Below are 24151 nucleotides of genomic sequence, written 5' to 3' on the forward strand. Positions count from 1 at the left end.
GTTCTCCATTTACCTCTGATGGCACCTGTACAGACAAAAGAAAGCTTGAAATCAGCGACGGGTTCAAGCAAACGCCGAGAGTCAACATGGCACAACCGCAGATTTCCTACACAAAAGCAAACAGCAACGCCGGCTTTTCAAACAACAATAACATCATTAAAGAATTAAAGCCGCGACGTCTTCCACTGTGAGCCATATTTGTACGTAGAACCAGATACTCACCACAGCCAGGTGGCTGACGTGCTGCGTGGGCTGCCCTGGCAGGCATACCTAGACATGTTCTTCGGGCTGAGCTAATATGGGGCGGTGGAGCGGCGCCTGAGGCTCCATGTGCGAGACGGGAGCAGACCCGGAAACCGCAGCGCCACGGAGATCCACCAGGCGCCTTTGCTGGCTGTTTCTATGGCAACGAAGAAACAGCATCCCGTTCAGGTTCTGCAGGCGAGCAGGAAAGATGTTAGCCCGCTTGGTAGCATAGGTACCTTCCCGTGTCGAAGACTAAGGAAAAGCGACGAAACTGAAAACAGAGCACTTATAATTGCGGATGAGTGTTTTCTAAGAAAATTAGGCGGAAGCCTTTAATGCCTCATCGTTTTAAGCACCAGCTGGTGACAGAAATGTCACGCTTTTCAATTGGTCGAAATGGCCGTGACGTCACAGTGCGCGAATTTCAAACGGGGCCAATCGTACTTTGGCTAGCAACCATGCAACCAATTAAAGGAATTCTATAGTGATGCTCCGAGAAAGTGGGACTGAGTTTAGTTAATTGCTTAATTACCCAATTAGCCTAATTAATCTTTATAGTCAGGTCACATAAATAAATAAAACCGAGTAGGAAATTGCTCGAGCTCGTGAATCGAACCCCGGTCACCGGAGTGCGAGACGAGCACGCTACCACTCCGCCATGCCAGCTCGATGGTTTGGAATGAACAACGGCGCGTCTAGTGAATACGGTGTCTTCGTTCACCCCCGTGTGTTTATCGCGCTAGAAACGTGACCAGTTTTACATCTTGCGTATTCTACACACACACTGCCTTCCCTTACGTTTAATTCAGGTGTCCACCGAGATGTGTGAGACACATTTCCTTTCCTTAAAAACCAATTTAACGTCGAGCAAGGCGTAGAGCCGAACGGGCGATGGCGTTCTGTGGTCTCCCTGGCAGCGTTGCAAGAGGCTGTCGCGTTCCACTCTTAGAGGCCAAGCTTAACATCTTAACCACACATCAGTGACACAAGCAGCAACACCGCGCTTAAGGCTTTCGCCTCACCGCACTTTAGGTCAACAAGGTGCCCCCTTGAATTTTTTTCTGCGATAGACACTTCAGATAACAGCTTCAGACAAACCGTGGCTGTGGCTCAATGGTTATGGCACTCTGCTGCTGATCCGGAATAAACACGCTGGATGCCGGCCGCGGAGGTCGAATTTCGAGAGGAGAAATTCTACAGGGCCATGCAATGTGCGATGTCAGTGCACTTGAAAGAACCCCAGGTGGTCGAAGTTTCAGGACCCCTTCCCTACGGCGTCCCTCGTAGCCTGAGTTGCTTTGGGACGTAACACTCCATAAACCCATTAGGCTTCATATAACAAAGGCCCCTAGTGTAAAGTTTTCAACCTTAGACCTGTCAAAGGCATTTCGAAATGCCTTTGACCTAATGGGCTTTACCGTGGTATCTGCGACACTACTAATATTTAGTAATCATATATAGTTAATTAGCAGCCCACGATTAGAGACTGATGCTTTCACATTCACAGCACGTAGTGGCCTCCGTAATTTTAGCGCCCACTGAGTAATTTTAGCGCCCCTCCCCCCCCCCCCCGTCGCAGCTCCTTCAAAGCCTTTTGTTCATTGCATACCCCCCGGATATAGGTTGTTGCACTATTGCAGCCTAGCGAATGATGATTCACCTCCCTCCCCTTCCTGACACGCATCCCCTCCCACACCACTTTCCTTCCCCACCCCCGGGGCCTTCCTCCTCGGAGCGAAGGCCCTATATAATCCCTGCCGATGATGAACGCTTTGCCCAGACGAAGACAAGTCCCCTTGTCGAAACGTTGGCTCTAGCAAACTGAGGTTTTCCCCTCCCTTGTTCATTTTGTGATCATCTGTAAAACATATGGTTATTATGCTGCAGTTGTGCCTTCACTATGCCGCTTGCCTTCTAGGCAGACGCCGTTCTGCGGACGTCGTTGCATCTGCCCTCTGAACAAGTTGTACCCTCGCGTCGAACACCCATCGCGTCGAACACCCAAACTTTCGCTACATTTGTTCATGCTGCGTCGCGATGCGAACAGAAGTCGAGAACGTCAGTGAGGATCCCTGTAGCAAGTCTTGCAGGGACTAGCTGAGACGCGACTCCCACAACAAAGTCGTCGCGAAGAATCTTCAGACGCGGCACAGTTGCCCGCGTTCACTAAGTCCCGCAGAGCTGTACCACACTCGGAAACTCACCCCTGGCTAGTGTCTTACGCATTAAAAACGTTGCCGCTCGATTACAACGCGTGACGATGTGGAAATGCTTGCTTTACAATGGCGACCGTACCATGATTTTCAAATGGGGCGTGCTCGCCCACTGCGTTCTTCATCGTTAAAAGTGGATGAGTAGCCTCTCATGCATAATAAATGTGACTGCACTAATCATCGAGGGGATGTCCTGACCCTCCTTGTAGCGACAGTCATGTTTGAAACTTCTGGTACCAACCAATGAGACCACGGGACATCAGGTCGTCCAAACCTCGATAGAACGCCGATGGCGGCTGCATGTTGAATCTCCGCATTACCGCCTACTGAGCCATTTCTAGAAAACTGTGTAGTATTCCTCGAAAAAAAGTAGAAGTCGTTGTTTCCGTTTATGAACGCTGACCTTCCGAGCTAGGTTCGCAGCGTGAGAACTGCTGGTTAAGTTAGGCCTCGCGTTTGACCGTGGCCTCCATGCTCTCTCCCCGTCGGGAAGTGGACGCCGTCGTACACACGCGCATCGTTTTACAGAATTTTTTTTTTTCGGTTCGCCACAGAACTACTCTGTGCTTGACCCTTTCCTTCTTATTTTCCCTTCATTCTGCCTTGAATTAAAGTCGCTTGGCTGTAATTTCTGCCGATGCGTATGTAGGATTAGGATATCGCATGCCGGTCCTGATGAGAGGCTATCTTGTGCGCCGTGCAAGTAAACGTGTCCACGGATGCCGGCTATTGAAGTGAGGCACCACACATTAATTTCGGTATTTCACTTGAAAATACTTGCAGCTGGACGGTCGGCTTCGTATATCCTCGTAGTCCTTTATGGTATTTATGCTGCACGCTGGCTCTGCTTATCGATGCTCATCGATTTCGAAGTGGTGCCTTTGCGCCGCGTTTCCGACAGAGTACGAAGGATGCCTGCCAAGGCAGCCTCGAACGCTTGAAAAAAATACTCCGAGCAAACACAACGAAAGGAATGAAGACGAGGGAGCTAACAGAACATCCCTGCAAGGAATCATTTTTATCCCTGCTGGAGGCCGACGCTCAGGCCAGTCGAACAAAGGAAAATGAATCAAAGGACTCACATTAGCTGTAGGAGTTGTGCCGACGAAGCTTGAAGTTGCCGTATGGTTGTAACGTATGCGAGTTACCATTATTTTGCAACGACTTGTGCCGTGCGACCATGTTATCACCGTAACCATATTATGAAACTGGGGACTCATGTCGGTGCGGGTAGGAACGCAGGCCTAACAACCCGTCGTCGTCTACGTGGTGGAGGCGAAGGGAAGGAGACGAGGTCCTAAGGTCGAGCGGTAGACGAAAGACCCGTTGTTGTTGTTGTTGTTGTGACTGAGAGAAGGATGAAGAGGAAGTTGCACGGGCCTGCTACTGGCTCGAGCCAAGCCACCACCGCTGCCACGTGCAGATAGAGGAGAGTTAAAAGATCAGAGGAAAGAGAAAAGGGAAAGAAAAGACGCGCGTCGCAGCAACAACTGCGTCCGCCGGAGCGGACGCTGCTCAAAAAGAAGCGGCCGAAGCCGCACTCGCCGAAGCGAGAACAGATACTCGTTGTTGGATGACGACACCATATTTATACCATTTAATCACGTGACACTTAGATAAGCCAATTCCCAAGCCTACACCTAGAAAGACAAGATAAGGCAAGTCAATCCACTAAACTCAAAACAAGATCGAGATCAATCAGTACAACGAAGTGAAGTAATTATTTGTAGCCAAAATTAGCCTAAATAGGGATCATCTATTCCTGAAGTGCGAATTTGGTCTCAAGATCAACCAACTGAATACTCTGCATTTTACGCGACAGCGTATGCAGCTCGTTCGGTCGAAGAGTCGTCGGCGTCTTAGTAGTGAGCACCGCGCGTCGGAAAAAGAATGGGCGGCACACTTAAGCTCCACTATAAGGGTATGATGCGATAGCATTATGGCCTAAGTCCAATGTAGGCGGATAATTCTATACCATACATTCCTAGAGATCCTTGAGAGTCGTCATTCCCCTCCAGGGTCAGTAGTGCAGCGGTTAAGCCATGTGCCACTTCCCTGCGGCTGTAGGTGCTCCCAGCGGTGGGCCTTGTGCGCCCCAGGTTGCTGTTCCCGGGCGACCAGTCACTAATTTAAATTCCACCTGCCACGGTGGGCAGGTTGCTCATTGTCTAGTTGGTAGGCTGTGTGTTGCACACACGGCGATACCCGGCTTTACGTAGCAGAGTGAAATTACCGCTTCAAACTTGCATCATGCCATTGATTGGATTGGAAAACGTTTATTGTCAGCACTGAGCCCTAGTGGGCATTATACTAGGTGGCTTCGAGCCCATGGCTTTTGGCGGCCTTGTGAGCGCACTCAGTGGCCCGGACTTGCGTCAACGGGTCTGAGCTGGCCAGTATAGCTTCTTAAACTGGGGATCTACAACACCATCATGGAACTATGCGAGGCACATATATTTGCGCAATTAAGGAGGCTTGAGACCTCACCCCCGGGGAGAAAGATCCTGAGCAACCTAGGATTACATGATAGAATTCCGGAAAGAAACGCGCAGGCAAAATTACAGACCAAAGTTAGAAAACTACTCATTATTAAACCACTTCCAAAAAACATGCACCCTGCTTTTCACGAAGGCAGGAGGAGAGCCAGAGCAAAGGCCCTTGAAGCCAAGCTCGAAGGCTCGGAATGCACAACCTATGTAGACGCGGCGAAATACGAAGGAGGCGACTCCTTTGTGGTCGTGGCCGTGAACGACTCGGGTGAAACATTAATGGCCGGTTCGGTCAAAACAAAAAACTCAGGGACAGCGGAGGAGGCGGCTATCGCCATGGCAATGGCCAGCACCAAAGCAGTCACCATAATTAGCGACTCCAAGGTGGCTATCAACAATTTTGCGCGGGGTATGATCTCCCAGGAGGCAGAACGAATATTAAGACATAGAGACTGGGACCAAAGAGAGGTGGAACTAATATGGGTGCCGGCACACTCGGGGAACAGGGGAAACGAGTTGGCTCACAGTATAGCTCGAGGTTATGTAAGCCGAGCAGTGAGCCGGGTTGAGCCCCCAAATTTCACGAGAGATGCATTCATATCATTTCACGAATACACCCATCAGTTTAAACTGGAAAGGAGGATCTATCCGCCACCAGACAAAAAATTACCGACGATTACGTTACTTCCTAATGCGAAATTTGAGCGCAGCAAATAAGCTGTTTCACCTTTTCGATAGATTGAGGCAAAGAAATCGAGCAACACACGTATGCGCTATCACAGAATTTTTTTTTATTTTTCACACGTATTCGCAATTTCGGCTCGGGCGGTGCACATATACAGATCCGCCGCCACCGATCTGGCTCTCTGATTGCCACCGCACAGGGGTTGCATTGGAGGAGGAGCGAAGAAAGGAATTAAGTTCGAGCCGGCGCTTTGACAATCGGAGACTCGCAGGAAGAGGGGGGAGGGGGGCGGCGTGTACACCCAGCGGCAAACGATGGGGGCAGAAGCGCGCGCAGCAAGCGGACAACACGATAAAGGGAGGAGGGAAGAGATAGCAGCGACTGACTGATGCCGCTGACGCCGATAGCACTGGGGGGATGAAAGGGGGGCGGAGCTGGTTACGAGCCCGACGACAACGCCGACGCCGACGACGACGCGAAACCCAGGAACGGACGCCAAAGAGCTGCGCTCTAAAAGCTCGACAAAAGCCAGGAGGTAACGTGGCGTTGGCTCCAGACGCGAGCCTTCTTTAGCCCGTCGAGAATAGCACACATGTATCCAACACAGTACAACGCTACTTGCAAACAATGCGGCGAGATAGCCGGATATGACCACATTTTATGGAGCTGTAGAAAGGCGTCGCCACTGGCGGACCTACTACCAGTCACTTCTCTAGTGCATCATGCCAACCGTTAACCGCAGAATGTTCCGGATGGTGTCATACGATGCGGTGTTTCTCTGACTCTAGACACTATTTAGGTTAGAGCCTATAGCTTGCGACAGCAATTGGAACCGGCGACCTATAATCGCAGCCTGCGGGCGCCCACCAAGATATGTGATACAGTTACTGCGTAATTTCCTTCCACAAATCCAAAACATTTCCTTCATTATGGCACCTCTCTTCGTGCAGACCATCGCCACCGGCCGGGCTGCCAGTGTTATGGACCTTAGGAACATAAACACTTGAGTGCAGTGGGGTCGTGCGGGGACCCTGGGGCGTGCCCCGAATTCCTCTTTAAATAAAGTTTTTCTCTCTCTCTTCTTTCATTAACACCTTCCTCCCTTCCCTTATTGTGCAGTTCGGGTGTCCACCGAGATGTGAAACACAGCGCTATTTACTTTCCTCAAAAATGCGTTGCGTTCAGAGGTGTTTCCAACGGGCAAGGCGTCGAGCCGTAACGGGCGACGGCGTTCCGTGGACTCCCTGGTAGCGCTGCAACACGCTGTCGCGTTCCACTCCTAAAGGCGAAGCTTAATCGTCCTTCAATGTTATTGTTTAGTTTACAACACCTCCGTAAGGAAGAAGATGGGGCTTGAAACGTGCCACTAAAAACGCATTGTGAACGCTTAATCACGTCAGTACAAATTTATTTCCAACTTCAGATGAGAACGGAAATCACTAAGCTGTTGAACCAGGGTGTGTGTTGCACATTACAGTTATTTAAGGTAATACGCGGGTATCTCATGTCGCACAGGGTGTCCCCTATTCAACCTGTCGCCACCGCAGGCGATATTTTCCTTTCCAGGCTGCGAGGTACAGATAGAAAAAATCCTTGAAGACAAGTTTGTCGTGAATAAAGCACACACAGGCAACCACTCACAGGCCTCCTAATTCGTCCAACATTATGCACCGTGTTTGATTTTATTCACAAAATAATCATACTGGATCAAAGGCCTAATTAAACCACATTAGGTTATTACGCAAATAACTGCATATGGGCTTCACACTTACGTGGCCAGAATCCCCACGTTAAAGGTGACGCTCTGTGGCTAATATCGCATATCTTCGAAGAATTTTCAGTGAAATAGATCGCCAGTTATATTACTCGGGGGCCATTCTTTTTGCAGAACAGCAAACAATGCTCGTTTACTCCAGGCACTGCTCCAGGGCAAAGCTGCCGAGCAGGAGGGCGCGGGTTCAAGCACGGCTGATGATTGGTTATAAGGAAGCGCCGAGACAGAGGCGTCCGGGCAGCGTTCGTGCCGAAAACAAAGATGACCGATCTGTCCGAGTCCGAACAGGCGAGCAGTTCTAGGAATGAATGAATGAGCTGTTTGTTTTCAAAAGGGAGGCTCACGGGCGTGTATTGAGGAATTTAGTTTTTGAGGAAAGGAAAGCTAGGGACCTACTGATACATGAGGGGACGACTAGGGTGGTGGTGGTGGTGGAAGATTTTTATTTTGGCTATTTACATGAGAGTGTGGGGACTGGCCTTAAAAGTAAGCCCCTTACAAATTCTAGGACAGGTCCCTAGTCCGCGACTCCTGTGGCTTCCACGGCAGGTCAGGCCATAGCGACGAGAGCTCTTTGGCTCTCTAACACAGCAGCCGAGCAGGGCAGCCTCCCAGCTCTCTCGGGTTGGTAAGGGGAAAGGGGGTAAGAAGGGTTAGAAGAGAAGGAGGATAAAAGCATTTATTTAGTAATGTACAGAGAGGTGCTCGGGGAGAGGCCCCTAGTGGGTCTCACCCCTTACAATACTAGTCGGAGTCCCTCATTCCGGGATCCCGTTGGTCGAGACCGCTACACAAGTCCGCCGAACCAGGGCCTGTTGGGCCGATAGTTCCTGGCAGCTGAGTAGGGCCGCCTCCCAGTCCTCTCGGGTAGGGGAAGGGGTGATTGGGGGGAGAGAAGGATTTTTTCTGCATGCCCAAACCATGTGGAAGATGTCGGCCACCTCCCCACAGAATGAGCAGCGGCCGTCAAAAGAAGGATTAAAGTGCTTGAGAACCGCCGGGCACAGCAGGGTGTTTGTAAAGAGCCTGAGGAGAACTCGTTCGCCAGCTTTACCCAGTCCTTTCATAGGAACTGGGTATCGCCGGTGTTCGGCACGATAGTGCTCAGTAATTTCTTTAAAAGAAAGGAGAGGGCTGTGATCTGGGTTAAGCTCCTCCCAAGGGACGTCTGGTGCCCGGTGAGTGAGTGCGCGGGCTGCCTCATGGGCGGCTTCGTTACCTGGCATGCCTTGGTGGCCGGGGACCCATATGATTGAGCGATGAGTTGGATCGCCGTCGCGAGTACTGCGGTGTAAAATTTAGTGAGCGAGTGGAGTGATCCAACCGAACTCAAAGTTACGACAGGCTCCGCGAGAGTCTGTGAGGATGAATTTAGAGTCGGGATGGGAGGCTGCGAGGGCGATCGCCACCTCCTCCGCATGCGTTGAGTTGGGGGCTCTGAACGAGAGGCCGTCCACCTGTTTTCCCTCGTGTATGACTGCAGCCGTGTACTATTCCCCCCTGGAGCGGTAGGGGCCTGCAATGTCGACGTAGAAGACGTGTTTCTTTGAGCCATAGTGGCGGTGCAGGGCATTCGCCCGCGCCTGGCGCCGGCCATTATGGTCCTCCTTGTTCATCTTAGTCGGAAGGGGTCGAACGTAGAGGGCGCTTCTCCACAGTTCTGGCACTCCAACCCGTTCCATGGTATGGTGATCATGTCTGATATGTAACCGGTCCAAGAGGCGGCGACCGGACACGGTCTGGGCGAGACGCGTGTATTGGTTAACGAGATGCGCCTCGCGGAGTTCTCGATAGGTGTTCACCACCCCCAAAGCGAGAAGTCGAGCGTTGGAAGTGGATATCGGGAGGTCGAGGGCTCTCTTGAAAATTTTGCGGAGTACTATCTCCAAGTGATCGTCGTCATGTTTCCGTAAGCGGAGGTAAGGAGTCGAGTACAGTACTCGACTTGTTACGAAGGCATGCGCGAGCCGCATCGCATCCTTACTTCGCAACCCTCCTCGCTTGTTGGAAACGCGGCGAACCATTCGGCGCACCTGGTCGCCGACTTTGCGGAGTTTGGCAAGAGTTGTGTCTGCCTTACGATGTTGATTAATGAAGAGACCGAGTATTCGTAGCTCCTTCGCTTCACGGATGGGGCCGCTTGCGAGAGAAAGCTGAACGGAGATTTTGCATTTCGGAGAAGATCGAATATGCACAAATTCAGACTTGGACGGGGAGCACTGGAGGCCGCAGTACGTGGCATAGTGGTCAACTATGCTTGCCGCTGCTTGCAGGCATTCCTCCATCTCTCCTATATTTCCCGTAGTGGCCCAGATGGTGATGTCATCGGCGTACAGCGCATGCTGAACACCGCCGACAGCCGCCGGCCACAGTACCGTGATGGTATACAAGCGAAGGAGCCAACGCTCGTCGCTTTTCGTTAGCCCTTTCGCAGGGGGATGAAAGCGGGTATGCGATGTTTGATAAAATTGAATAATTTGCTTGTAGGTGATAGCCGGATTAGGTTCTGATACCTCAGGCGTTGAGTGTCGAGGCGATGCTCGGTGGTTGAGCGCGCAGGTTGAGGCGTCTGCAACCTCGTTTCCCTCTAGTCCAGCATGTGCTGGGGTCCGGATGATGACACGTGTGTTCGGGGTGTCGCGGTACCGCATCTATGTCACATTTTGGCGGCACGTTGAGGTATGCGTCCTTGTTGTGGATTTTTACACGCTGCCCGGGAGTCGGCAATGATTAGCCGGGAGTATGGTTCTGGAGCGGCGAGTGCTATGGCAACCTCCTCCGCGTGTGTAATGTTGGGCGCACGGAAAGTGAGTCCCTGAACGTACGTATTTTGATGGATTATTGCGGCCGTATACCATCCCCCGTGGTGTGGGCCAGCAGCATCCGTGTAGAAGACTCCTTAGCGAGAGCCATAGCGGTCGTTAAGGGCCGTAAAGCGCACGGTTCGACAGCCATTTTGAGTCTCCTTCGTCATGTTCTGTGGCAGAGGCTGGAGCTGCACCGCGTGGCGCCAGTCGTGTGGAACCGTCTTCCTTTCCACTGCATGCGCTTTGTAGGCAATGTGCAGGCGGTTTAAGGGGCTTTTGGCGGCTGAGATTTGTTCAACCGCAGGTAGTGATTGTGGAAGTGCGCCTCGCGTAGCTCCTCAAAGGTTTTGGTCATCGATGAGCCGTTGATTGGACGTCGTGATGGGGACGTCGAGGGTGCGCTCTGCAATTTTGCAGTGGATCGCCTCTAGTGCGTTCTTGTCACATTTCTGCAAGTGGAGATAAAGTGCCGTATTAGTCACAGACGAACTGTGGCCACACGACGTTTAGGTAGATCAGACGATAGGAGAATTTCCTAATTCGGTCCGGCAACACTGGTCGCCGGTGTGTCCGCCATTAGCTTGGCGACGGCTCCCGCTGCTACGCTGCTTTGACAGCCTCCGCGTTCTCCCTTGCTTTACTGAGCCCATTTGGACAGTGTAACTATCCTTCCTTAGCAATGTCGTGGACCAGAAGCCTCTCTATTATTCCGAAGAGCCTGACCACCGACAGAATACAAGCTTACAGCGCTTCAAGGAGCCTCGGCAAGCGGAACGATGACCGCAGCCACAAGTTTGTCGCCGAAAGCTACATTCAGTGCGATTCCATCGAAACGTCATCATTCACTACACGGTAAGCTGCCACATTGTGCGACTGTGCTTTTATTGTTTTCCAGCGCTCTTTGCTATATAAATGATCATTGTGTTCTCTAAACTGTCATACAAACTCTCATTCTTTATGGGGCTGCACTGGAGAGCAGGCATGGCTAGTTAAACCGAGTGCCTGCTATTTTTTCACTTCGTTCGTGCTGTAAGGAATGTTAGTTACTTTGATCGTCTTTTTTTTCTTTTGCAGTGACTGCACGTTCGTGCGTGTGCCCGCTCGATGCTTTAGAAGCCAGAAGAAGACTGCATCGCAATACCAAGTCAGTGCTGTGATAACGCAAGACGGCTTCATCGAAGGCTGCACATGTGAGTGCGCTGCTCGGGAGAACGGTGCGTGATACCACGCTCTGGCATTCCTGAAGTCTATTGTGCTACTAAAGGAGCAAGGATACGAAGAACTGCCGCCTGAGTTGTCTTGCACGGAACTGCCGCAGAAGTGGAGGCGACCGCGTGGAGACAAGATATCGTGGAGCGCAGTAGACGAAGTAGATTGGAGATCCGTACGGCCCGATGGTCTGGAGTGTGCCAAGGCTTCTCGACTTTACGAAGCGCGCAAAAAACCCAGGCTTGCAGGGGATGTCAAAAAGGCTGCTCTGAAATTCGGACGAGACCTCTCAGCACTGGAACCAACCCCATTTTCAGAGCACTTGCAGGCAATGACAGTGAAAACAGCAAATTCTTCCTATGGAGAAACTTGCGAAGGGAGTATGTTATGGTGCCGGAAGCCATTAGTGCCTCACCATTTCTCAAGCCATGTTAGTCCAGACATCAAGTTGGGTTCCACAGTGAGAGGCGCCGACTCTGTTCCACCAGAACCAGCTATAATCCGTTCAACATCAGTGTAAGTGGCTTCAGCTCAACACCTGCCACCACCACAGAAAGCCATAATTGAGGTAAATACACATGTCACATTTGAATAATTTATGGTAAGAAGAATGTGGCTAGTATGTCCAAAAAATGTCCACAGCTGCAGCTTTGAGTTTTATTTTCTTAAGTGCATATAACATACGTGCGTATAACGCAGGATGGTGTATTAATATGTTAAAGTGCTGAATGTAGCTATTTATTCTGCGTAAACATATGTGCACATATATTTCAACCATCATGCACAACAAATTGTTGTTGCTCTCAAATACAAATCTGCTAGTCGAAGCAGAGCTGCTGCTGGAGTCTACCTGGTTTTGCCTAAGCAAGCATATTATTCTGTTTTTTTTTTGCAGTCACTAACTCTCACCATCACCGAGGCTCTTCAACTGGAGAAAAGTACCCGTGGGCAAAATAAGAGTGCTGCATGGAAGGCAGTCCGCCGTCAACCATCATGCACAGCAAATTGTTGTTGCTCTCAAATACAAATCTGCTAGTCGAAGCAGAGCTGCTGCTGGAGTCTACCTGGTTTTACGTAAGCAAGCATATAATTCTGTTTTTTTTTGCAGTCACTAACTCTCACCATCACCGAGGCTCTTCAACTGGAGAAAAGTACCCGTGGGCAAAATAAGAGTGCTGCATGGAAGGCAGTCCGCCGTCAACGGCTGGACCGTGGAGACGCTAGAACGCGAAGGGACGCATGCCATATCGGCTCCGTCAAGTGTCGCTAATTCTTGCGGCGCATCAAATCGGCCTCTCTTAAAATTTGAACGAGTGGATTCCTAACATCACCAGGACTCTGGAGCCACCAAATTTCACCAGGTGGGCCAAATTTTCGCATTGTGAGGGGAGATTTCCATTTTGCCGCGAGGAGTGGACGCTACGCCTAACGGCTGCGTCGCTCCCGCGGCGGTGACACCCTCGCTACTTCTCAAGATGGCTTCTCAAGCCCCTCTCAGGGGCTACGACCCTTCCGAAATGGCCTGGACGACTGTTCCAGCTACCCAACCTGAAGCTCCTGCGGAACCTGCCCGTTTCGAGCACGAGGAGCTCTTCCAACTCGTCAACCGGCGGGGCAGAGCCGGCTCCAACAAGCAGGCTGCCACATCGATGGCCTCCCAAGCTACGCAGCAAGGCCTCACGCACGGGCCTGCCTCATCACTTAGAAAACAAGCCCAGTGGCGTCAGTGGAAGCCGCGTCCTATGCCACAGATGCACCCTGAAGACTACGTTGTCATCCTCAAGCCCAGGGTCACCTCCGACCTACGGAATACCTTCCGACGTGGTGAGTTGGGCAAAGCTCTGAACTCGCACCTCGGCATCTCTGCTGCCGAGAACATTCTCAACATCGTCCCCACCTGGGAGCAGAATCTGCTCTTTGTAGGCGTACGGAATCCGCACCTCGCACATCACCTGATCGGCGATATCAGTTTGACCACGAGCAAAGGCACCCTGCCCGTACACGGGCATTTGAAACAAACCGGAGACGTATGCCGCGGCGTCATCGGAGGCATCGCCGACGAGGAAACCAGCGCAACGCTCACCGCCCAAATTGCCTGGCGAGGCGGGCAGATTGCCAGCATTCGCCGCCTTGGAAAATCGTCCATCGCGGTGATCACCTTTGTGGGAAAGGTGGTCCCGCTGTACGTCCACTACAACGGGGAACTTACCCCCGTCCGAGAATACAAGCGAACCGTGCCCGCCTGTGTAAAGTGTGGTACTGTGGGACACCGCACGGACACTTGCCCCACTCCGAATTCATCTAAGTGTGGCCTTTGCGGCCAAAATGTTACTGTGACGCAGGATGGCCCTGCGCCACATGAGTGCAACCCAACATGTGCAATCTGTGGACTAGCCCACCCCACGGGCTCCAAAGATTGCACGGCAAAATTCCGCCGACTTCATCTCGCCGGTGTCAAGCCCTCTCGACATGGAGGATTCGAAAAGCCAGAGTCTGGAAACAGACAAGATCCCACCACTGGCGGAGCCATTGGCGGCGCGGTACGTGGCAATAACGCCACCGGCTCGCTCGAGGAAAACGTCAACGCGGCTTCCTCATCTCCCGGACTGAAGTCAACGGGAGAGAAGAAGAGAAAGAAGAAAAACAGGAAGAAAAAGCAGGCACCGCCACCGCCCTCTAGCGGAGACTACGCCAAGAACTTTCCCACCCTCAAACCAAGTGGCGCTGCCGGAGCCCGGGCCCCGGCGCAGCAACAACACACTCAGGTGAGCAGCTGGGCAGGGGTCGCTTCCTCCCCTCCCTCCCCGTCGTCCACTTCCCCCTCCTCGGCTTACGGCGTAGATGTCGAAAGCCGCCGGCAAAATGAGCAGCTTAGAGCACAGATCGGGCAACTGCTCGCCAAAATTCAAAATTTAGAAGAAAAGTTAGCTGCCGCGACGGGTATCCCGAGTTCCGACGCCATGGAGTGTGAGCCCGAACTGCCGCCCGCGTTCGCGTCGGCAATGGCCGCGATGGAGGCGCGTCTCACTTCCCAGCTTCAGAAAATGGTGGAAACGGCTATGAACTGCATGCAGTCCAAATGCTCGGCATCGGTCCCTGCAGCCATAAGCCGCTGCATGAAATAAAAAACTACCCGGATCAGTCGGCGGTTCGAGGGGATCCGAGCCTTCAATACGCACAAGAAAATTATTTGCAATCCCAGAGACGCGGTATCGCAGGACTCCAACGCCACACCCCCACCCAGTGCTGGCTTTAGGCCAGAGTCCAATCAGCCCCCGTCTCTCAGCTCTAATCCTAATGATGGCGGCACGGCCTAACAAGCGTTCCCCTCCTCCGAAAACACACACACTGGTAACCGTAACGCAGTGGAATTGTAGAGGCTTCAAGGCTCGGGAGAAACGCGCGAACCTGCGCCTCTACCTAGAAACTTTCGAGGCTTTACCCGCCGTGGTCGCCCTCCAGGAGCCAGGAGCGGCGGCAAAACTGACTAACTACGTGACGTTCCAGCGAGACCCCTCGTCGTGTCTCCTCGTACACAAGTCGTACAGAGCAACCGAAATCGACCTCGATCTCAACATACCGTACTCGTACGCTATGGTAAGGATCCTTCCCCTTCGCCGATCGGATCCTCCCCTGCACGTACTTAATGCATACTGCTCCCCGAAACTGAAGCGAGTGACCTTCGCGGACCTCTTTAGCCGTGCACTTAAAGAGGCGGGTCGCGACCCCCTACTGATTGTGGGCGACTTCAACGCCTCTAGTCAGCTATGGGGCTATCGTAAGGAGGAAGTGCGCGGACGCATGCTGGCGGAGCTGGCGTCCACACTGGGCCTCACCCTCCACACCGACCCGGCATTTCCTACCCGCGTAGGCAACTCGGTGACCCGAGACACTTGCCCGGACCTTACCTTCACTCGTAACATAAGACACGCAGACTGGATCAACAACGAGGATACCCTCGGCAGCGACCACTGCATCATCAACACCACTGTTTATACACGCCCCCTAAAGCGCCCTACCACACTAGCACGCATCCCCAATTGGACCACCTTTCGCAAAAATTTCCCATCCGACACCAATACGAATATCACAGAGCAAGGATACGCAAACTGGTCCCGGTCAGTCATATCGCACCTTCGCTCCCACGAGAAGCAGATACAGCTTACAGAGGTGGTCACGGACGCGGACAACCACCTCCTCCACCTCTGGGAAGCGCGCCGCGGCCTCACGCGCCGCTGGAAGCGCCAGAAACACAACAAGAAGCTCAAAGCGCGCATTGCGGACCTCACCCGGCAGGCAGCAGAGTACGCGGCCCAACTCGCTGACTCCAACTGGGTAGATCGCTGCAACACGGTGGCGAGGCAGATGTCGAGCCGCAACACGTGGCGGCTTTTCCGAGCCCTCATCAACCCGACACATACCCGCACAGAAACGCAGAAGCAACTACACAAAGCCATGCACGCATTCCAAGGAAATACAACGCAGTTGGCACAGGCGCTCCGGGATCGCTACCTGTGCACAACGCAGGACGCCCGCAGATCGGCCTACTCCTACGCCGGCAGGGAAAACTCGGAGTTGGACAAGGCTTTCCAGCTTCACGATCTGCGGGCGGGTCTGTCCAAAATGAAGAGGGGCACCACGCCGGGTCGGGACAAGGTCACCGTCAAACTTTTGGCGAACCTTCCTGATTCAGCGTACCAGTGCCTTCTAGAATACATCAATGCGATCTGGACGGGGGAAACCCCGCTCCCCATTGACTGGAAAACGGCCCTTGTCACCTTCATCCCGAAGGCCGGAAAACCGATCGACACGAACAACCTCCGCCCCATCTCTCTCACCTCGTGTGTGTGAAAATTGATGGAGACGATGGTGCGGGATCGGCTGTCCGAGTACCTCGAACAACACAACACCTTCGCGGACACCATGTTCGGATTTCGCCCACATAGATGCGCACAGGATGTCCTGCTCCAACTCGACCGCGAAATCTTGAACCCCATTACACACCCCCAAAACGATAAAATTGTCCTTGCGCTCGACCTGAAAGGAGCGTTCGATAACGTGACTCACGACGTCATACTCACACATTTGAGTCAAACTCACTGCGGCACCAATACCTTCAATTACGTTAAACAATTTCTCACGGACAGACTGCCCTACATCCGAATAGAGGACGAAACCACGGACCTTTCCTGCTCGGCACGAGGGGGACTCCACAAGGCGCGGTGCTGTCCCCTCTGCTATTCAACTTTGCCATGATGCGCCTACCCGCCCTGCTTGGTGCGGTCGAAGGGGTCCAGCACGCGCTGTACGCCGACGACATCACCATCTGGGCTGCGCAAGGACGCCTGGGGGATATGGAGACCAGCCTGCAAACGGACGCTAGCATAGTGGGCCGCTATGCTCGAGACTGTGGTCTGCAATGCTCCCCGCAGAAATCGGAATTCGTGCATTTACGTCCCTCGCGCACATGCTCGACCCAAATCAATCTCTCGTTGCAAAGCGGTCCCATTCGCGAATCCAAGGAAATCAGAGTCCTTGGACTCTTCATACACAACCAGCGACGCTGCGACACAACACTCGCCAAGCTCCGGCAGGTGGGGGACCAGGTGGGCCGCATGGTCCGTCGGGCTTCCAACAAGCGCGGTGGGTTACGATGCAAAGACGCCTTGCGGCTGGCGAACGCATTCGTGACCAGTCGAATCTTCCATTCGACTCCCTACCTCCACCTGCGGAAACAGGAGGAGGATTCCCTCGAGGTCATCCTCCGCAAAATCATGAAACGAGCGCTGGACCTCCCAGTTTCTACCTCTACCAGCCGCCTTATGGCACTGGGGATAGTGAACACTTTTAGGGAGCTTCGGGACGCCCACCTCAACAACCAATACACTCGTCTCACAAAGACAGGGTCAGGTCGCCGCCTTTTAGCCCGACTACACATCCAGCACACTCAATTCACAGAGGAGAGATGCCGCCTTCCCGTACACTGGAGACGCGCCCTCCACGTGCGGCCTCTCCCCACCAATATGTCCAAAGAGGATCATAATGGCAGGCGCCTGGCGCGGGCGGAAGCCTTGGACCGCCATTTTCGGAGCAAACCAGGAGTCTTCTACGTGGACGCGTCCGGCCCGGAATCCAGGGGATGGTACACGGCCGCGGTCGTCCACGAGGGTAAAACAGTAGACGCCCTTACTTTCAAGGCCCAGTCACGCAGAAGAGGTTGCCATCGCTTTGGCAGCCCCTGACACCTCCTCCAAATACATAATCACCGACTCACGAGGGGCTTGTCGAAACGTCACGCAAGGGTGGGTTACTCCCCTAGCTTATCGTATTTACCAAAATTGTAGCCGAGACTCGGATCCCGCGCACCGATCTATCGTTTGGGCTCCAGGTCACCAAGGCGTCCACGGAAATGAGACAGCCGACGCCGCCGCCCGCGCGCTCTCTCTCCGGGCATTTCCCACGGGACCCGACGCCGACCAGGACTTCCATTTCAATCCGATTTACACTTTTAAGGAAATATGCGATTATTACAAATCCACGCACCAAACTCTTCCCACCCCATGCAAAGGGCTGGGGAAGGTCAACGAGCGGGTACTCCTGCACCTGCTCACCAACACGATGTTGTGCCCGGCAATTCTACAGCATTTCGATCCTAAATTCGACGGGCGGTGCTCACACTGTGGGGAGGTGTCTGACACCTACCACATGGTGTGGGCCTGCCAGCAGAACCCATCCCTACCCCCTATCCCGAACCCCACCCGAGAGGACTGGGAGGCGACCCTGTCCGGTTGCTGCACCCTCGAGGACCAAAGGGCCTTAACAGAGCGCGCCCGGGTTGCGGCAAACGCCAATGGTGTGCCTGACTAGGCATCCCACCTAGTGGTTGTAAGGGCGTGACCCTTCAGGTCACGACCCCCAACACCTCTCTTTATGATTAATAAATGTTTTCACCACCACCACCCCGTCAACGGCTGACCGCATCCAACTTTGGTGCAGTTATGAAGCGGGAGAACTCGACAGTGAAGGGGCTTAAAAACTTGACTGCCGAGAGGGACCTGTCACGAGTTAGTGCAATCCAGTAAGCACCATTTTTACATGTAAAAATAGTCTTGTGCTCAGACTAATCCTTTCATGCATTGCTTTTAAAATGCATCAATCTTTTAGGATGACCTGTTGCAGTGTGATACATTTTATGACGCCTTTTTCTGGTATGGACACAAGCCGGGGCATTGACTCTGTAGTAACGGTTTGGTTTATGGGGTTTAACATCCCAAAGTGACTCAGCCTATGAAGGGGCCTGTAGTAATGCATCACATAATCGCAGGAAGAGGGCAGTAAGGGCTAGTTGATCTGCCATGAAACCTTTAGCAGCGCTGTGAACAAACACTGGTAGCATAAAAGCATGCAAAAGTAACGAAAAGTTCAGTGCATGAAATAAAACTCTTTATGAATATTTAGTGCTCCCTGCTTTTGTACATTCTTATTCAAACTTGGACATGAAAAAAATATTTCTTCCATCCATGCACAGGTTATTTCGCCATAAGTGTTCATGCCGTCTTGTAACAAACTCGGTTCATTTTGACAGACACACATTCGAAAGCACTTCGATACAACAGCTTCACTCTGGTGCAACAAAGTTTAATACAATTATAAGGTAGGTAATATTGTTCGGCATGGGTTACTTAATGATCATATTTCTGCTTTCACTGGCAGCCTTTCTGTGTGAACTGGAGATATTGCTTTTCAGTGCAGTGTGGATGACTATTTTTGGTATCTTCATTTCAGGTACGGCATTTCAAATGAGCAGCAAGCCATACCCCGATATGTGACGACAATGCAGGCACTGCAGCACGATGTGCAGACTTTTTTTTGTGGATTTGCTGTAAGTCCAGCTTGCCCATGGCTGGGAGCCTCACCAGATAGGATAGTCTGGGACCCAGAAGAAGGCAGCCATGGAATTGTTAGGTCAAATGTCCTTACTCAATGAAGGATATAGATTTCCCGAACCTAGAAGGGTCATGCCTTGTGAAGGACGTGACCGGAGTCATCAGGCTTCATCGCCACGATTTTCATTACTATCAAGTTCTTGGCCAAATGGCACTAACTGGCCTTGCATGGGCAGACTTTGTTGTCTATTCACCACATTTCATTGTCATCGAAAGGATAACGTTCGATAAAACTGCTTGGCAGCTATGTAAAAACAAGCTAGACAAATTCTACTTTGACAAACTTCTCCCATTTTTGGCAGAGCAATAAACTACAGGTCATCAAAGGCCGTGGAAAATGATAACACAACTGCTTCACTGTCTATTACATTTCGACATGAAACATATACAAATGATATTAATGTCTTTTATTCATAGCCTTAGTCGTTTTCGGACGTTAAACCCCATAAACTAACCAACCTTTTATTCAGATAGCGAGGTCTTGGATGCAAGGGCAGATGTGCTGTGCCTGATGGAGTCCAGGCATTCTATACATTGAATCGAGCATGCCGCATAATAAAACATCGTACAGTAACATCCCTTATACATTTGCAAAGAAGGGAAGAAAATGCATACATCTACAGCGATGAAAATACCACCAATTATTGCGCATGCATTATTCAGTATCGTTGCACCCTATAAGCGGGCTCTGGAGATTGGTCAGAAATGCACAAACAGCCCACATTTCATTGATGACAGGCGCTATGGTCAGTGGAACCGGCCTGTCGAAGATGTGGAATGCTTTGGTGCGCTGAATACGCCTCTCAACATGAATCCTTAATTTTGCTATTTCTTGTGTTCCGGTTACTTCTTCTGCTGTGAAAAAGTCTCTCCGTAAAAATGGGGGATTATTCAGTGCGACACCAATCTTACTAAGGAGGTCATCTATATTAAATCCCATGTCAGCCATGACTGTGTCTCCAGGCTGAAACTCGAGCTTCAGAAATCCACATTTCAGCACCAAGTCCTTGTCAGAAATCGACCCGGGAAATAGTTTCGACAAGAAAGTGATCGTCCCATCTGGTGCCATAGCTCTGTTGCATCTATGATTACTCTAGTACTTGAGTACCCCTGTGTGGTAAACACAGCTGGCATTGACTCTACTTCTTCTTTAGACATCCAGAGGTTAAGCTGGCCTGTCTGCAAGCACATGAAGCTAATGCAGGTCGCGCACAGCCTAGATACTGTTGCCAGTGAAATCCTAAACCTGTAGGCAGGTCTTTTTCGAGCCGACCAAGACGAAGCCCCACGAGCACTAAGAACAGCTGTTCCTTGGCAGGCAGCAAATGGGGCCTTCCAGCATTGTTAGTGCCCTCCTCATAGCTCCTTGACCAGGCCTTAACATTTTCGCAGTTCTCCCCTGGATCAAGGAAATCATAAAAGCTTATGAAAGCCTCATAGCTTGGAAGGCTCGTGTAGAATGCTATGTATTCAGGGCTGTCTTTAAAACATTCAATAGAAAATTTTCGACTCAGTCGTTTTTCAAGCTGCACATTTTTAGCTTCTACAAGCTCACCTTCGCGTTGCACCCTGTAGAAAGAGGCTTTCGCTAAGCTCAGTTCCTCTGCCTGGCCCTTAAGCTTTGCCTCAAGGGTTTCAATATGTGCCACAAGAGCTTCAACTTTTTGCTTGGGGTCCGCCATTTCCCGCGAGCACACACAATCGCACGCAGGGTCGTCACCGATGCTGCTCGATGAGCTGGCCTCGGCAGGAATGCTCCCGTCGCCCATTTCCGCCGCCTCCGGTGGCTCGGTGACAACATCGGTGGGCGGCACAAGGTCGGATGTAGCGGCACTAGCACTTTTGGTGGCAGAGTTGATGCTGCATGAATGCCTGTTTTGAGGTTTTAAGGCGGCAGCGTTTAATGTCTCATACTGTCGTTAGCAGACGCGTCGGCAGGAGAGTCGACAGGCGCGTCGGCAGCCGTGTCGACAGACGCGTCGGCAGATTCGTGCGCCTTTCGGCGTCGCTGCTTAAAAGGCTCAAGGTTCCAGCATGAATAAAGGCGCATCTAGTGAATCCATGGGCTTCATAAATAAAATAAAACGAGTAAAGCCGAGAAAAGGAAAATAAAAAAATAAAAAAAAAATAAACACCAAATAAAAATAAGATGTGAAAATAAAAACAATAAACTTAAGAAAAGGAGCAAAAATAAATAAAGAACAATATGAAAAATAAAAAGTAAATAAAAACAAACAGTGGCCAGGAAACGCTTTCGCCTTGCAGGACTTCAGAGAGCCAAAGTGCCCCCTGAATTTTCTCTTTCAGTCGTCACAATATAATATCAACTTATGCTTAGATGGTAATATTCTTCTCGGCGGAGGCTTCGGCGCGGAGAAGGCAAACACAGTCGGCACAGCATCTTGTCTGAGAAAACGCCGATTCCCCGCTACGTTTCGAAGATAGCAGTCTTCCACGAAATGCCTAGAACACATTTTGGTGAATTTTGTGACCTTGAAAAACTTCCCCTCGTCACGTTTAATGGCAATCAGCCACCTCTTCTTCCAATAAGCGTCCCGTGGGAAGGAATAGAAGGACACCTACAAAAAAAGAAGTAGACGCAAGGTCACGCACGAACTAAGTGCATGAATGAGAAAAGGTTGATAATGAGTGTACTTGCATTCGAGCCGTTTTCGTCGAGCACTCCTCTTTGCTTGCACAGTGGCACACAGCAGTGAACGGGCATGATGCGGGTAATTCTCAACACAGCGATTGTGAAACGCGGGGAAAGCGGGCGATTCCGCACGGACGGCGTCGCGTCTGCGTGCGTGCACGGATGCTACCGGAGTGGCTCGCCACGCTAATGGCGGCAGCTAAAGCTTCGCGTTTCACTCGATAGATGGCGCTGAATTAGGAAACTCTCCTATTTTGCACTGATCGGCAAACCTATATACGCACCCAAGACCAGGAGCATGATCCGTACCCTCTAGGTACAGAGGAACTCCACAGGGAGCAGTTCTCTCCCCTCCTCTTTAATTTCCCCATGGTTCACCTTCCCGCACTGCTTGATGATGTCCAATGCATCAGGTATGCCCTGCATGCCGAATACATCACGCTCTGGGCAACACATGGTTCGTTGCGACAGATCCAGGACAACCAGCAACAAGCGGCGACTATCGTGGACCTACACGCTCTCCGCTGTGGCCTGGAATGCTCCGAGACCAAATCAGACTTCGTGCACCTTAGGCCAAACCCGCAGTGCCTCCCTTGCTAGCGGCCCTTTCCCTGAACGCGATGAGGTAGGAGTGTAGGGACTCTTTATTCGCCGCAACCTCAAGATCGATACAACCCTGCAGAATCTCCCCAAGATTGGAGATCAGATGGGCCGTATTGTCCGCCGGGTATCTAACAAACGATGGGGGAGGGGGGGGGGGTGGTATGGAGGTTACGATGAAAACACTCCCTGAGGCTGGCGAATGCATTTCTAACCAGTCGGATACGACTAGGGTGGCCGAGCCACGCTTTACACTGCTTTGTAGAGGCCACTAGGAAAGAGTGATTTATTGGTTTTGAATTAGTTTTTTGCACAACCTTGCGTATGTCGTCATTCTTCGTGGCACCGCCCACCTGATCAGACGTCTCCATCCTGGCGGCACTCGATACACAGGACGCTGTCGTAAGTACAAAGTGGGAGGCGGGGCCTTCTAACGAACTTCGCCGAGCTGAACGGCGTGAATAGAGAGCTCGAGCGTGCTCACCGCGGTGGTTCACTTGTCAAGGCGCTCGTCTACTGAGCCCGGGTACCCGGGTTCGAACCCGACTGCGGCAGCGGCGTTTCGATGGAGTCGAAACGCAAGAGGCACCCGTGTGCTGTACGATGTCAGTGCACGTTAAAGATCCCCAGGTGGTCGAAATTATTCCGGAGTAGTAGTAGTAGTAGGAGTAGAACGTTTGTTATGCACAGTAATAAATGTTCAAGGGTCTTGAGAGGTGGTTGGAGTACTTAGTTCAGAACCCCTGCGGCTGTCGCTGCCGCCGGGGCCTGACGATCCAGCTGGCGTCAATCTTGCAGGTCCCAGCTGGACAGAGAGCCTCCCACTGTTCCTTTGTACTAATGTTTTGAGGTGAGGTGACCTCCACCACGGCACATCTTTCTCTCTTCTTGCTCACCCACCCCAGCGTGGTTCAGGTGTCCACCTAGATATCTGAGACTGATACTGCCATTTACTTTCCTTAAAAAACCAATTATAATGCTGTTCAGCTCGAGCACTATTTTGCACGAAATTCCGCGCTAAGCCATGGTAAACTGTCCGCAGAATTTTTAGAGCGCAGCTCTTTGGTGCCCATTTCACCGCTTCGCGGCGTCGTCATCGCCGTTGCCCGCCACCGTCGCCGTTGTCCGTTGTAACCAGTAGTGGACTCCTTAGTCCCGCTTTAAGCTGCGAAACCAATGGAGTGGAAGCTTGGAAAAGAGAGCGCAAAAATGGGTAAATTTGTATTAAAATATCATTATTAAATTATTAAATTAAATTCATAAATAATAAAGTATTAAATTATGGGGTGTTGTCTTTGACTCTCACTTAAGCATTATACCCCATGTTAACCATTTGGAAACGGAAATTCTTGCATGTACCACGAAGCTCCTGAATTGGTTCCATTTCCATTTTCGTGTTTCTCTTCTCTATGCGCCAAATTTATCATCAGGTTATTCTTCCTACAATCATCTATGCCGCCCCAGCTTGGTGGTTTCATTGGCTACTTTTCCACCTAAGAGATCGCGTTTTATCGCTTCAACGAACCCCC

At 51.5% G+C, this 24151-nt stretch overlaps 1 pseudogene; it reads left to right on the plus strand.

Annotated features, from left to right (window-relative positions):
• Positions 1-10595: 10595 nt before the first annotated feature.
• On the plus strand, positions 10596-22622 carry LOC149347584 (uncharacterized; annotated as a pseudogene).
• The last annotated feature ends 1529 nt before the right edge of the window (positions 22623-24151 follow it).

This window comes from Amblyomma mixtum, chromosome 4 (genome assembly GCF_055824585.1).
Source record: "Amblyomma mixtum isolate Tamu chromosome 4, ASM5582458v1, whole genome shotgun sequence".
NCBI classification, from domain to species: domain Eukaryota; kingdom Metazoa; phylum Arthropoda; class Arachnida; order Ixodida; family Ixodidae; genus Amblyomma; species Amblyomma mixtum.